This window comes from Rattus norvegicus, chromosome 10 (assembly GCF_036323735.1).
Source record: "Rattus norvegicus strain BN/NHsdMcwi chromosome 10, GRCr8, whole genome shotgun sequence".
Classification (NCBI taxonomy): domain Eukaryota; kingdom Metazoa; phylum Chordata; class Mammalia; order Rodentia; family Muridae; genus Rattus; species Rattus norvegicus.
Genome location: NC_086028.1, coordinates 78972715 through 78988505, shown reverse-complemented (window position 1 = coordinate 78988505; position 15791 = coordinate 78972715). Strand labels below are relative to the sequence as shown.

The following is a 15791-nucleotide window of genomic DNA, read 5'->3' as shown; positions in this document are numbered from 1 at the left end:
ATTTCCTTATCCCTGAGGCCATGGCATCTTTACCACTGGGCTGCCGGAAGAGGAGATGGAATTGTGTGTCTGCTGCTTGATACAGGGCCTAGCGTCTACTCCACGCCCCCTGTATGGGAGCTGCTGCCCCAGTGAATGAATCACACACTTTGCTATAGTTTCAAACCCACTTAAGGATCCATCTGTCATCATGGGCTTTCAGACTGGACTCATTTGTCAGAACTGGTCCCCTGTGTAACTGTTCCTTTTGGTGGCCCCACAGTTTAGCTCTTCTCACTACTCACCGCATACCAAATCCACGAACAGCTACAGCTGGCCCTTTCTTTTGGATGTATCCAGATCTAACTGTTACTGCCCTGGCCTAAGCTGCCAGAATCTTTTTCCCGGGTGACTGTAGTGGCCTCTTCTCTGACCCTCCTGTTCGAGTCTTTCTTGCCTCTGGCCTATCAATGTGAAAACTAGACTGAGGGAACAAAAGCCTAAATTTGATGGCTCCACTCTCTGATGGCTTCTGTCACACTAAGAACACAGCTCAAACCCAGATGTGATCTCAAATTTTCAGGATCTGTTCCAGCTAAGAACTTTGCTAACCACACTCATGTCTCCCAAACGCACAAGATCAAGAAGCAACTCACCAGGCCCCATGCCTACTTTTGCCTGAGGGCTAATTGCCTTTTACCAAGAAATCTGAAAATTGGCCTCCTTGTTCCCAGCAAACAGGAATTATGCCAAAGGTCTAAAGCCTTTATTCACCTGCCACATCCCCAAGGAGCCTTCCCTGGCTGCTTTATTTAATGGTGTAATTCCCTGTAAATGCTGACACATATTCAATGACTAGATCTTCAAGGAAATGACATGCCCATTATTTATCAAATACTTATATGAATGATTGAATGAATGAATGGACATCACACTTCTCAGGATATGGATGCCTTCTGTGTACAAATGTTCTCACACTTAAGAGGGTCCAATGCACAGCTTTTTGAGTTCACGATGTCAGGCATAACCATTCTTCCTATTACTTTCAGTACAGTGTAAAAAAATGACCTGAGATGGTCTGTAATCTATAGACTTAGGGCTGATTTTGCCTGACTGTGGATTGATGTATGTGTTATGAGCCTGTTTAAGGTAGGCCAATAGAAATGATGATGTTTGGGAGGTTAAGGGCATAAAAGGCATTTTCAATTCGCCAGTTTTTCAACTGATAATGAATTTATCAGGATGCAATCCATACCCATATATACCCATACTTAGGAACTGTCTGGATTATAGGGTTTACATGAGTCAGGATCTCCAAGCCTTCTGTTTTGGGCTGCAGAATCCACATGTGACCTTAGATAGCCTTGATATCTGCTCACATTCTAGGCATTGTGCACATACTTGCATTATAGTAGAACATGGATCAGACTCTAATATGGGAAGATGAGCTGTTTGGTGCAATGAAGACAGTTTTGGGTATAAGACGCTTAAGGAAGCATGTATAGCAGGCGTGGACACAGAAAAGAGCTGAGGATAGAGGGGAGCAAAAGATGGCACTTAAAGGTGGATAGGGATCCCAGAAAACTGTATTTCTCTATGATATATATATATATTCATTTTTAAATTTTATGTGTATGAGCATTTTGTATGCATTTCTGGTGCCTATAGAGGCCATAAGGGTCACCAGATCCCCTAAGACTAAGAACTTCAGATCTTGTGAGCCACCATGTCAGTGCTGGGAATTGAACCCAGGTCTTCTGGAAGGGCAGCCAGTGCTCTTAACTACTGGGCCATCTCTCCAAGTAATCTTTCCATACTGTTTTAAGTTCTCCCCATTAGAGTCTACCAAGTCCTTAAAATACTTCTCCATGGGAGACTAGCAGGGAGGGGAAGTAAGTACCTGAGCACTCTGGTGAAGAAAGAACAAGACAGCAAAGTGTTAGCTTGCTGACCTGAGGGCAGGTGTCTGATGGGGCACATGAAGGACTGATCATAGATTAGCTAGCATTTCATGAAATCCTCAGTCTTGATAAGCAACCTGGGAGAGTGAGTTGTAGATTTGCTGCTGTTTCTGATGTTTTTGCATCTTTCTCTTAAAAAAACAAAAGGTAGAAGTGGAAGGCTGTCTGCAGAACGACTGTATTTTCCCAGGCATGATAGGGGTGTCTCTCAGTAAGTACATCATCAAAGACAGTAACTTAGACTCTAAGGATAGAAGTTCATTTACTCAAGCACTGTTTTGTTTATTCATTCAATATGCCTACTCATTTATTCATTCTCTCATCTAGAAACTATCTTTTGAGTGATTACTGTGTATCATGCACACACCGTAATGTAGAAGTCAACAGGACTTGATCTCATAAGGCTTGGCTCATTCTCTGGAAGACAGATAATTGTCTAATAAATAAAGGTTAGAGAAGATTTTTGGACAGTGATGAGTTTTATGGAGGTAAAGAGGTCAGCAAGTAATGTAACATTTTAGGGAACAGAGTTCAGACTGCTTTGGTTGGAATGGTAAGGGGCTGCTTCTGGAAAAGAATGCTTGATCTGTGACTTGAACAGCGGGAGGGCACAGCTGCATAAAGGCAATGGCTCACAACTTTTAAAATGCCTTAATATCACCTGGGAGCTTTCAGCCAATACCGATGGTGGACTGCACCGCCTAGGGTGGTTGCAATTTACTTGATCTAGCAATAGTGATAGTCTGTTTATTCTAAAGTATACTCAGGCTTGCAAACCACAGACTAGAAGACCATACCATGTAAGACAGTATTTGCAGAGAGCCAATGGCAGAGAAAAGCTCAGGTTGGTCCCAAGGAAGAAAGACAGTGGGTGTGGCTGGGAGGGAGTAGCTGAAGCAATAGATTTGGAGAAGGGGGTGGTAGTGAGCCATGCGCTGTAGAATTGACTGGAATCTAAGCAAAGGTTTATGGCTGCTTGCAGAGGCATTGTCTCAGCAGCAGCTCTGGTGGCTGGGGCGTGGGGGGGGGGAAGCTTGGAGACCCCACTCCCCAGCCCCCATCGATCCCTCTTCTTCCAAGTCACCTCACAGCAAACTAATCACAATTGTAGAATTCTTCCAGTGATCAGCTGCCTGTTTTCCTGAGGTGATCAATCTCCAAAAAAGTTTCCAAACTGTGTTAAAACTGCCAGTGTCTTAGCAAATAGCACAGAGTGTGCTTTCCAGGGAGAGAGGTTCAATAATTAAAATGAGCCAGCACGGAGGAACTGGAGGGCGGTTTGATCTAGTTTAGAAGCTGACATTTTCTTAGCAGAAAAAAAATGCAATATCCATAATACATTATTTTGTGCCCAATGAAGTCAACGAGAACAGAATTGTCTCAGGAGAGACCAAGATCAGATTGCCAGAAAACCTTTTTGAAGGCAATAGGAAAGCCAAGTCTTCAGAAGCCCAAGCAGGGAGGGCCTCAAGGCCACTTTTCAAGTGCCTGCGGTTTGGAGAGGCTTCCTGGGCTGCCTTGACACTGGATCCCCTCCCCACAAAACTTTAAAGGGCAAACAAACACAGAGTAACTCCTAGGCAGCCTGAACATCTGGATGAGAAAGTCCTGTCTCTCTCCTCATCATCCACAGACAGACTTGCTCAACAGGTGGTTTGCCTGTGCCTGGGGGGCGTGGCTAAAGGAGGTGGGGTGGTTTGTTTTTCTAGCTAGGAGTTGTCAAAAAGAGAAAGTCACCTTTTCTAGGTGGCTGGCGTCCCTTCAAAACATGCCCCCAAGCGGAGTTTTCCAGGAAGAGGGAAAACTGTCAGACTTGAAGGAAGGAGCTTACCTGGAAACTCAAGTCCTGGTGAGGGAGAAGAGGTGGTAAGAGCTCTCTCCCTGGGCCTGTGGTATTGTTCTCTTCCTGGTGCTGCTTCTCTTTCTTCAAAGGAAGCAGAAATTGGCTTCATTTGGGCCTCCCCCCCCCCCCCACGTTCATGCAATTATGGGCCGAAGTAAATTTGTGTTAGATCATGCCAAAGACTAAGCAATATTTTGCTTTTTGTTTGAACAAATATTTCTTGCTTCACTGACAATAGTCCAAGAGAGGAAGCCTTCAATTAGAGGAGCCGAAAATACTGATTAGAATCAATCAACACCTCTAGAAGTTTAAACACTTAAGTTAATTAAATGGTTCGGTAGACTTGAAGCTAAACTCACAGACAGAAATCTCAGCATATGAAAGGAGTTAAAAAAAAACAAAATTAAAAAAAAACCACCCCCAAACCCAAGACCAGATAACTATCTGAGAAGCTCAACATCAGCCTCACCAAAGGCTCTAGGAAAATGATCAGACGAGAGGCGCATTAATTTTCAATGCGGCTCACATGTGGGTTAACTCCATAACTCAAAAGCAAAAACTCAAGGCACCCATCAGCAGATGGGATGTTCTCCCGATACTCAGCGATGGGCAGTCAGGAAAGTGGCAATGACTGTGTGTATTTAGCAGCCCTGAGTATTTTAAGAGACCAGTTTCCTTACCCTCAATGCCAACAAAACCAGTAAAACACAAATAGATCTTGTTGGTTTTAACTTCAGAAGGCACCTTCTGAATGGATGAAGACACGACATAGGGGCTGTTTGAGAATCTGATGTAGAAGACAGGCAGATGAGTTGGGTTCTCTTTTTATAAGTCCCGAGATTTGCTCAGGTCAGGAAGTCATTGAGAATACTTTCTCAGAGGAAGGAGGATTGAGAGAGAACAGAGTAGGAGTCCAATGTACAAGTCAAGCTCTCTACTCAGTCGCAGATAGCTGAGCCCCGTGGCAGCACTGGAGGACGTACTGTGTATGCTAGTCCCACTCCAAACAAGATAAGAAGCCTTGGTATTTTCTAGTTCTGTGTCATGTACTTGTTGGCTCTGGGTTTCTGTGCTGGTGGTAGTGCCAGGGTGTGGAGTAGCCTTCTGGGTACATACCATTACAGCAGTTTTCCAAGAAAAGGATGCTTTTCTATCGGTTGTGAGGTGTAATCAAAATCACAGCAGAGATCCCCTTGGTCTGGGTAGGGGTGGGAGCTCTACAGTACTGCACTAAGGACCTCTCGCCTCACTGAGATTCCGAAGTGATTACTAGAGAAGACCAGGGTCCACATTTGCCTGTGATGAATGAGGTTGGTTTGTAGTTTGAGCACCTCCAGGCTCCAGACCCTGTTTGGTTTACATATTAAGAAAGAGGTGAACCCACACCTTCTGTTTCCCTTTTCGTACTGCGATGAAACATCAGGACTTAGGCAGGAAAGGCTATGTTTTGGCACATGCTTCTGTGACACAGGGATGACAGAACAGTACTACTTACTGGCTTGCTCCCATGGGTTGCTCAGCCTGATTTTTTTCCTCCTCCTCCTTCTTTTTAAAAATGATTTTGTTTTTAAAATATTTTAACGTGTATGGGTATGTGTGTGTGCTATGTATATTCAATGCCCATGGCAACCAGAAGAGGGCATCTGCTCCTCCGTAGCTGGAGTTACATAGAGTTGGTTATGAGCAGCCATTGCATGGTAGGAATCAAACCTAGGTCCTCTGAAAGGGCAGCCAGCGCTCTTAACCACTGAGCCATCTCTACAGAACCTCAACCTTCCTTCTAATGCAGCCTAGGACCAGTCCATGGATGGCACTACCCATAGTGGGATAAGGCCCCTCAACATCAATCATTAACCAATTGCAGGCCAATCTGAGAGGGTAGTTTTTCAACGGAGGTTCCTTCTTCTTCTTTTTAAAAATATTTTTAATAATTTTATTTATATGAGTACGCACAGTAGCTGTCTTCAGACACACCAGAAGAGGACATCAGATACCATTACAAATGGTTGTGAGCCACCATGTGGTTCCTGGGATTTGAACTCAGGACCTCTGGAAGAGCAGTCAGCGCTCTTAACCACTGAGCCATCTCTCCAGCTATGGAGGTTCCTTCTTTCCAGATAACCATAACTTCTGTCAAGTTGATAAAAACCTAGCCAGTATACAACATGTGTTTAATTGATAGCAAGCGGGTTTCATATTGCATTAGCTGGGCACAGAACTCTTTTCATGCCCCTTCCAAATGCTTTAACAACATTCTTTGAAGAATTTTGGCTTGCGGTTGAGTCTTAGCAGAAGGCCTGGCTTTTAAAACCTTGGTATGGATTCTCATTAACTATGAAGCTTTGCGTCTTGAAAGTAGAGACAACGCAACGTCACAGGGTCCTTGTGAAAATCAGGAAATACAGCACCCAAAAATGCTTAGTAATTTGGTTTTCTTCCCCTGAAATACTTTTCTTTGGCACAGGGCCTGTAGTGCAGGAATAGACACTTAAAACTACAAGATTAGCTGCCTGTAGGAATAAAAGTTTATTTTGTAAAGAGAAGGTGAGTTCGGACTGGGGTTGTGCTGTTGATAGGTACCATGGATTAGTATTGATCTACAGAACATTCTTTTAGGAGTGAGGGCTGCTGTATAAAGCAAGGAGACTTAGTGAGTATTCCCGACACAGTGTGCAGGTCAGGCTCTTAGCTAGGGAAATCATAAGCTGTATATAAAGACATGTGTACAGTGCCACCTCTGAGGTCTCTGTACACAGACAGGGCTTCTCTTCTCACAGCGTGTGGAGTAGCTTCTCCTCTATTGTGTTGGCCCAAACAAGATAACATATCTTATCACCTGCCATACATGCAAAGGGAGAGAGGGTGGATTTGTCTGGATGGGACATGGGCTTAGTTCCTGCCCATGTCAGTGTTGCAGCTGCCTGGCGATCTGTCATGATCACCATAGATGCCCTCTTTCTTCTCAGGCTGGGAAGCTCTTTGTGGGCTCAGATTAGAAGGTCATCACAGACAGAGACTTAGCTGAACAAGAACTCAGAGGCTGGAGGTATTTTCCTGTTTTAGAGTTTCTAGAAGAATCGGGTGCTACTTCTCAAGATGGCTCTCTCAACGAATGGTGTTATTGCCATTCTTGGTTAAGGGACTGAGCCAATGGCTGGGATTCAGGCATGACTAGGAGGAGGGAAGAGGCTACCACACACAGGCTTATTCGTGCACTGGCATCAGCCTGAGGCCTCCACAAAATGTATTTCTGGAATTTCGTGAGTTTGGGAGGCAGGGCCTGATATTCTGTGTTACCATCTCTGTCTCTAAGAGGAAATGCTCAATAAGGAATAAGCAGATTTTATAGTCAAAGGAAATTTGCACTGGTTCCACACATTTGTTCTACATAACCTTTGTCAAGTTAGGCATCCTCTCACTTCCTTTCCTCTGGATAAGAACGGTATCTACTTTTTCATGGGGTATATGAAACTCAAATAGGGCAACATATAGAAGGCTAAACATGGCGATTCGACCAAGAAAATAATTTGCTTCTTCCTTCTGGGGCTCTTTGGGATATCTTACAAGGTTGGACTTTCTTCAGATGTGTGACAGGGATGCCTTTAGTAGAGACTGCCATGATTTCTACATAGGTGACACGGTTGAGTAGGCAACAAGTGCCATTGTTGCTGCTTTTCACTGGTTCTGGGCAGGTGGGAGAAATGGCATAAAATGTAGGCAAGAGTGGACTTGAGTAGAGAGTGAAGGAGTCAGTTCATCTACCAAAAGAGGGAATCTTCAGGAGGCTATACCCTCATCTAGATCTGTGGGACTATCTCTGGTCTGAGAAGACACTGGGCAGGAGTGAATGAGAATTCATGGGCTCTCTTTGAGATGCCAGCTAAGGTACCTCTTATTCACAGAATAAAGCCATATCACAGTCCGTCGATGCAAGAGCCCTCTCTCAAAGTATTGACTTATTATCAGGGCTCTGGCTTTTTAGTCTTCTTATTCTCATTGTCTAAGTTCAATGTAGTAATGGGACATTAAAACACTTTGAGGGAGGAGCCAGTTTCTAAGCTGTTGCACTTAGAATTCTGTATTTCATAACAAATACAATACAATAAACATGCAAAACTACATTAGCGTGGCCATCATTTTCTCTCCTGTAGCCCCCTGTGTCCCCACCTCTGGTATAGGCCACCAAGTTCACCTCGCTCAGGGATTCTTCCTCTAACGTTGATGCAGAAAGTGAGGTTGGATGGTACATTATAGTCCTTGACTCATTTCAGAGGAATTTGGTTGGAGTGGCAGATCCCCAGGGACATGGGGATGGCTAGATTAGGGAAATAATTGGTGATCTGGAGAGAAGAGATAGAGTTGAGGCAGGAAGCTATTTACAAAAAGGATTCTTGCAGTGTTCATGGTTCCTTCTCCTGGGTCACAAAGTGACATTTATTCAGAAGGAAAAAAATACCCAACAAAAGTTTTCTTTCCCACCCCTGTTCAAAGTCACGCTGAACCCTGGCTGCTTCTTATGTGATGTCATCAATGTAGTAAAAAAAAAAAAGAATGATGCCATCACTTATTAATGTACAAATCTGGGAATATCAACTAGCCAGCGTTCCTCCATGTTATCTTATAGGAGAGCATATAGACTTATGGTGTCTTCCCATTGAACTGAATTGGCATCAAAAAATGTTTAAGCCAATATGAAATTCTTGCCTATACATTTTTCACCCTTAATCCCTGCTACTTGGTAGGGAATTCTCTTTTTACCATACAACAGAAAGCCTGGGGCTCACCAAGGTCATGATGAATCTAGCATTTACTTACCAGGATTATATTTAGCTTTGGATTTGTAAGCAAGGCCATCTTAGGCCCGCTAGGACATGAGAAAATGAACTACAGTCCTACTGTTTGCTGCCATCTTCAGAAACCTACTTGTACGATACGAAATATACAGACCCTCCCTGGCCCCAGTCCCTGACACAGAGCTCCAAATGCCCATGTGATCTCTGGGTGACAAAAGTACTAAAAGAGTCTTTGGTTGCACTGTTTAGCCTAGGTCCTGACTCTCAACACAGAGCAGGAGATGGCGTCTTTATTTTAGTGTTGGGCCTTTCACCTCTGGTTCCTGACACAGAAACTTCTAGATCCAGGAGAATTTCTCAGCCATGAGAAGCATCTTTTGTTCCAACGGGGTGGCTCTTTCTAGTATCTGGCTAGCAAGGATGAGGGACTAGTGACAAGGAGAACAGACTATATCATTTCAGCTCCACTTCCAACCTCTAGAAAGGAGAGAGGGGCTGAAGGTTGAACTGATCACGGTCAGCCAATGAATGAATCCATCATACCTGTGTAGTGAAGCCTTCATTATGAATCTCCCGAATGGGTGTGGGAAGCTTCTGGGTGACTGAACACATACAGGATGGGGAGCGGTGCAGCAGGAGTGGGTATGGAGACTTCTTACCTCTTTTCCTACCCTGCCCTCTGCCGCTGGGCCAACCAGCTGTTCATGTGCACCAGTTTTAATCCTCTTATAGAACACCACTAGGTCAGCCATGGTGGCTCATGCCTATAACTAGAATTGAGTGCATGAAATTAGAGGAGGTTAGGAGTTCAAGGATGGCTTAGGTTACACAGTGAGCTTGAGCCTGGGCTACAGACACCTTTGCCTCAAAAAATGTGAACATCTTCCTCTTTTTCCTCCTCTTCTTTCTCTTCTTTCTCCTCCTCCTCCCCCTCTTTCTTCTCCCCCTCCTCCTCTAATATATATTTAATTTTTGAGAGCTGTTGTAGCAAATTAAATTCACAGGAGTATTTGTGGAAACCTCATAGCACCGATCAAGCACAGGTCACAATTTGTATTTTGTTGCTGGCCTATGAAATGGAGACAACGTTGTGAGACTGAGTCCTCAATCTTTGGGATCTGATGCTGCATCCATATTGACTTCATCATGACAGAATCGAACAAGAGACTATCTAGCTGGCATCTGCTGTAGGACTGATTCCTGGGTTGCTGGTAAGGAGAAATCCCCTTAGTATTTGGCAACCAGAGATCACAAAACTTGATCATTGAATGAGACAAGGAAAAACCATTTCTACACTTCACACAGTGGTGGGGAGGAAGTCTCTTGCCATCTCGTTTGCTATAGTAGACCAGGAGCAATGGCTATTTCCACAACCATCAGACCTTTCCACCTGATTTCACCTCAGTCCCTGAGTGCTTGCCTCAGCATTCCACACACCAGCTTGTGTATCGAATTACACTACAGAGAAGATGGATTTGATGACTTGTAAAGACTCGCACAACACTGGTGAAAGTTCAGCATAAATGGGCTTTGAATAAAACAAATGCCACCAAACCCCCACATAAATGATGCATGCCATCACTTGCAAATTGATGTATGTGAGCATAAATTTTTAAACTTTCAGATGGCTCCCTCTCTGCTCTTTTCAACCCATCCTCACAAGACTTGTGAAGTCATGCTATCATTCATCACCCAACTGAGGTAACACTTGAACTCAGGTTGTTGCTGCCAAGTTGACTTTGTAGCTAAATCACCAAGAATCCACGGCCAGGTCCATGCTGTTTTCCCCTGGTAGCTCCAGCATCTAGCATGGGGGTGGGACACAGTCAGTCTCAGGAACATTTCTTAAAAGTTTCCAAAGTGTCCAAGAGGGAGCAAGACCCACTTTTACTCACAGTGTCTCAATCTTAGGTTTGAGGGATTTAAGGAGTTAAGTATGTACAGTTGGCAATGAATCTGGGCTTCCCAGCCTTTTAAGGAAGCAGTGAGGTGGGCTATGAGGTCAGATAGGACAGAGTGTGGTTCTCAGACCAGGACTGTAACAGACATGCTGTCTCTGAGCTTTGGTTTTTCTATCACTGAGACAATAAGAAAGACAGTAATAGTTTAGCATAATAGGAAATACACTTGAGCTGTGTCTCTGGTTCTTCTTATATGACACCTAAATCTTTTGAGACCTCTAGTTTCAAATGTGAATATGTGTAACTATTAACTGTTTCGCTACCGGTATTAATTAGACATAATGTTGGGTTTGGCTATGACACTTTCATATATGCGTATAATATATTTTGATCACATTTATCCGTTGTCCCCTTCCCACTTACATTTATCTCCTTCCTCTTTCCAACTTGTCCCCTTTCTACTTTCATGACAGCTTTGGCAACCTAGTGATTTCCCTTAGACTTGCTTTCAAGAGCGTGAGTGAGAACATGGACACCTCACTAGTCTCTACATCATTGGAGAAAAATGTCTTCCCATCCTTAGCAGCCATGAACTACCTAGGGAGGGGACATTTAAGAGTAAGAGAATGGGGTGGAGTGTTGTGGAACTTGGTCTTACAGGGATGTCGTGGCCATGAACATCTTGATCTCATGGCAGCTGCGATTACCCGCACAAGATCTACACAAAATAGGGCCCTCCAATATCCTGATAAGGCCCCACCTAGCCTTGAGAATTCATAGGCAGTTGATGGTTAGGGGGGGCACAGAGTCTGAGTATGTATTTCAAGCTAGCCTCAAGCATCCAAGTTTGAGCTAGCCTCAATCTTATGATCTTCCTACCCTTACCTCCTAAGGGCTGAGGTAATAGCATGTGTGATTAGCTGTAAATTATAGCCAGAGATAGCTTAAGTCAGCAGGACAGAGTAAACTGAATTTTTGTGTTACTGGAGTAATCTATGTGATAGATTGCTCCCATCTTTGGAAGCCTACTACAGCAAGGCAGTGTTTTTTACTTCCTTTTATAGAGCAGCAGAGTTACTGGAGTGACTTGTTTGGGGTAACAGTGACTTGATTCCATTGGCCCATGATTTTGCTCCAATATTAAGGTCTATCCCAATTAAGTGGATATGTGTGATGGCTAGTCTTCGTTGTCAGCTGGACCCACTTGGCTTTTGAGGAAAGAGCATCAACTGAAGAATTGCTTCTATTCTGCTGACTTGCAATTATGTACGAGAGGCATGGTCTTGATTGATGATTGGCATGGGAGGGGCCAGCCCACTCTGCTTGGTGCCACCCTTAGGCAGCTGTGTGTTGGGCTGTATAAGAAAGCTGGCTGAACATGAGCAGGGGGAGTAAAGCAGTAAGCAGCATTCCTTCAGAGTTTTTGCTTCAAGCTCCTGCCTTGAGTTTTTGACCAATAAGCTCTCCCCCAACCCTGGTTGGTTTTGGCTAGTGTTTTATAACAGCAACAAAAAGCAAACCAGGACAGTACATGACATTTCTTTTGTGTGTGTGTGTGTGTGTGTGTGTCTGTGTGTTTTCATCAGTGAGTGGGTACATGTGCCCATGTCTGAACGAGTGGACAGGGAGACTAGGAAAGAACCTTAGCTCTCTCTTTTCCTTTTGAGGCAGGATCTCTTGTTGTCCTGGAACTCATAGAATAGATTAGCAGGCTAGGATCCTTCTGTTTCCATCTTCCCAGTGCTGGGATTATACCATGAGCATGCAGTGTGTGCACGAGTGAGCCCCCCCCCACACACACAACACACACACACACGGCTTGTATGGATTGAACATAGGTCCTTATGTTGGCAAAGCAAGTACCTCGCTGACACCCCTATCTCCCTAGCACACGTTTTTCTTCTAATGAGTATCAGATTTGCATCAGGTTTTGTGTAGGCTTCCTACAAATCTGAAAATACTTTGTATGCATTGAAAATATTCTTTAATTGGACAAAAGAGGAAGAGGGCTGCATTTTCACAGTCACAGCTCAGACCGGGAATTTCACCAAGGAGGAGCAGTGAGTTGCATGATGGCTTCAGGGCCTTCCTATTCCCTGCCCACTCACCCAAATTAACAATGTGCCCCGGACTTTCATGCATTTTCTTATTTGACACTTACAATAGCCCTGAGAGGAAATTTGGACCAGACATATTATCATTATTTTCCAAATGAGAAAATGGAATCTGAGAAAGGCAGACTTGTAATAAAAGAATCAAAGTATATTAAATCTGGAGGGCATTTGGAAGATCGTGTGGTGCAACCTTTTCATTTTATGAATGGAAAATGAAGCCTAGATCAGCAAGTGACTTGCCCAAGGCCTTATGGCCATTGGCAGGGCTGGGATTTAAACTTATTTGCCTTTATTGTTTTGGTCCTTCCTCATTTGGCCACAGCAGTCAGTTCTTAAAGGCAGATTGTTGTCTCAACTAATCTGGTACCCATCCTTTACTCAATTATTGTCATCCAAGAACTAAAAAACTCCTTATAAAGTTCATTTTTGTTTTTTGTATAGATAGACAAGAGTACTTGACTAGGAAGATGCAGTTAGAGTACCGAACTGTATTCAGTTTTTATCAATGAATCATTAAGAGTTTCCACTTGGGCTGGAGAGATGGCTCAGTGGTTAAGGGCACTGACTGTTCTTCCAGAGGACCTGAGTTCAAATCCCAGCAACCACATGGTGGCTCATGACCATCTGTCATGAGATCTGATGTCCCCCTCTGGTGCACTGAAGACAGCTACAGTGTACTTATATAAATAAAATAAATAAATCTTTTTTTTAAAAAAAAGAGTTTCCACTCACAGGACTGGGACACATGACAGAGTAATCTAATTGACAGCTCAGGCAAGTGATGTCAGGGTCCAGTGAAACCCAGGAGTGTGTGTTGTCAGGCTAGTCTAGCATACATGGATGGTGAGAAAGATGGGTCGAGTTTGGCAGAAGCCTGAGTACAGAGTCCAAAGGATGAGACTGAATCTGGTTGGTGAGTCATGACATTGAAGCAAGAGGTCCAAGAGTGGGATGTATTCTCTAAGGACATGTACAGCTAGTGGGTGCTCTTGGTGCTGGAGACGCAGCATGGGACAGGATTGCCGCTTGGTACCACGTGGGAACTGGGCATGCTGTACACTAAGTGATTCTACAGTTAGCTATGGAAAAGACACATATTTTAGGGAAGTAATGTCTTGTAATTTCAAAGAATTACCAATGTGTGTATTTTCTTCTAGGTCACTGGGGAAGTTTCTTTCTTTCTTTCTTTTTTTTTTTTTTAAACCCAGTCAGTTCATCTCTTCTTTGATGTGAGAAAAACAGAATCAGACCGGAATCTTTTTTTTTTTTAAACATACTTGCCATTCATATAGGGTTCTTGCTGACCCTTTTATCTACTCTGAAATCAGAATCCTTTATGCTTGACGAGCGTGCTGGTGGAGCGCTAGCTGAGCCTCCTTGTGAAGCTGTTCTCCCCCTCTTCTCCATCTGTCCTCCTATTTCTGAGCACAGATAAAAAGCCTGGTACTCATTAGCTGGGCACCACTGCAGCCAGTCCGCTCGTGTTTCCTGGGTGTCCACAGCGCGCATGGCATCGCTCTAGGCACCTGTGAGAGAAGCCAATGGCTCTGACAACTTTGCCCCAAGTCCCGGATCCCTGTAGTGCTGTGAGGCTGTGTGGGCCTGGGGCAGAATGGCAGCAAACAGACCCACCTGATGGAGTGTGAGACAGCAGGGGGATTTGGGAGGAGGCCGGAGAAGAACGGTTAGTATTAGAAAGTGCGAGGGATTTTGAAGAGGGCTACTTTAAATTAAGTGTGGCCATGTAGCTGTCCTTGCAGGGTGGCAGACACGTCCCATTCCAGTGAATTAATAGACTATATAAAAGAATCGCCTAACCAATTAATTCTTTGGCTAGGACTCATGCTACAACCTAGCGGTTCTTTACACTTACTTTCTACTTAAGGAAGTCGGGTTTTTTGTTTTTGTTTTTGTTTTGTTTTTTCTCATATGCACTAGGAAGGTCTAGCTGAGCTACGTAGTATCAAATAACACGAGTGTTTGGAATGCATTTGATTCTCTGTAAGCATCAGTTACCCACAAAGTGATAGAATGGGTCCGTGTTCCCATCTTCTTGTTAAGGTAAAGGGAAGTCCAAAAGTCTCCAAATGAAGTGTCATTACTCATTTTCGCCTTTGCCTAAAATATCTTTGAGCTGAATTTGGGAAATTAAAAAAAAAAAAAAAAGCAATTTGATTTGTTGAGCTGGAGGTTCATGGGTAAATTTTTTCTTTCTATTCTGTTTTCTCGAAATATTACCACGAGAGCTCCTCAAAGTAAAAACAAAACAAAACAAAACAAAACAAAACAAAACAAAAAACAAACCAAATTCCATGCTCTCTAAAGCATGGAGATTTTGTAAGTGAAAACACGACTTCTAGGGGCTATCTTTTTTTTTTTCTTTTCTTTTCTTTTCCTTTTTTTTGGAGCTGGGGACGGAACCCAGGGCCTTGAGCTTGCTAGGCAAGCGCTCTACCACTGAGCTAAATCCCCAACCCCTCTAGGGGCTATCTTGAGAGTGAAAATCAAACCATGCCTGTCCCCGAAGACCCATGGGACTCCATTTCTTCTATGAGATTCTTTTTCTGAGCCACAGGCTCGGAGAGTTGGTGTTCAAGTCTTCTGGTCTCCATGCAGACCAGACACATGCTGAAAATCACAGGTATAGGAAGGGCTAATGATAACGATGGGAGTTTTTACTTGAGTATTGATCAGAGAAACACTCCCTTGGAAGCTGCTTTAAGCACCAATAGTGCCCATCTCTAGCCTGCCGGATAAGCAAACAGGAAGGGAATTTGCTCTAGCTTGTATCTAGAGTGCCTCCTACAGGCCTAGTGGTTAAAGGCTTCGTTTTCAATGTGGCAGCAATTGGGAAGCTTTAAGGGGCGGAGCCTCCTGAGAGCTTCCCAGATAGCCTATCCTTCCCTCTGATCCTTTTACTTCCAGGTCATAGGTCATAGAATAAGCTGTTTTGTCTCTTCCCCACGCTCAGGTGCTATTGTACCACAAGCCGAGAAGCAATGTTGTCAATCAGCCTTCAAATGAAACTTCTAGAACTGGGGGCCAAATAAACCCTCCACTTTGCCAGTTGCTTATCTTAGCAACTTGTCTTTGTGATGCAAAGCAGATTAATCCACTCGAAGCACCATTCTACACATGGTCAGGCAGAGACCCAGTGACAGGAAGTCTATAGCCTTAGCGGAAGTAAGTGATAAAATCAG

The 15791-nt window shown here is 43.8% G+C and overlaps 1 protein-coding gene and 1 long non-coding RNA gene across 6 annotated transcripts in view; one reads left to right on the top strand and one right to left on the bottom strand.

Annotated features, from left to right (window-relative positions):
* Car10 (carbonic anhydrase 10) overlaps window positions 1-15791 on the bottom strand; it is a 502355-nt gene that overhangs the window by 64916 nt on the left and 421648 nt on the right. The window lies entirely within an intron of this gene.
* The window catches only part of LOC108352122 (uncharacterized), a 30208-nt gene continuing 26641 nt past the window's right edge, over window positions 12225-15791 (top strand). For all 4 annotated transcript variants that reach the window (XR_005490693.2, XR_005490691.2, XR_010055444.1 and 1 more), the window contains exon 1: window positions 12225-15774. This is a non-coding gene — a long non-coding RNA (uncharacterized LOC108352122). The remainder of the gene's footprint in view (window positions 15775-15791) is intronic.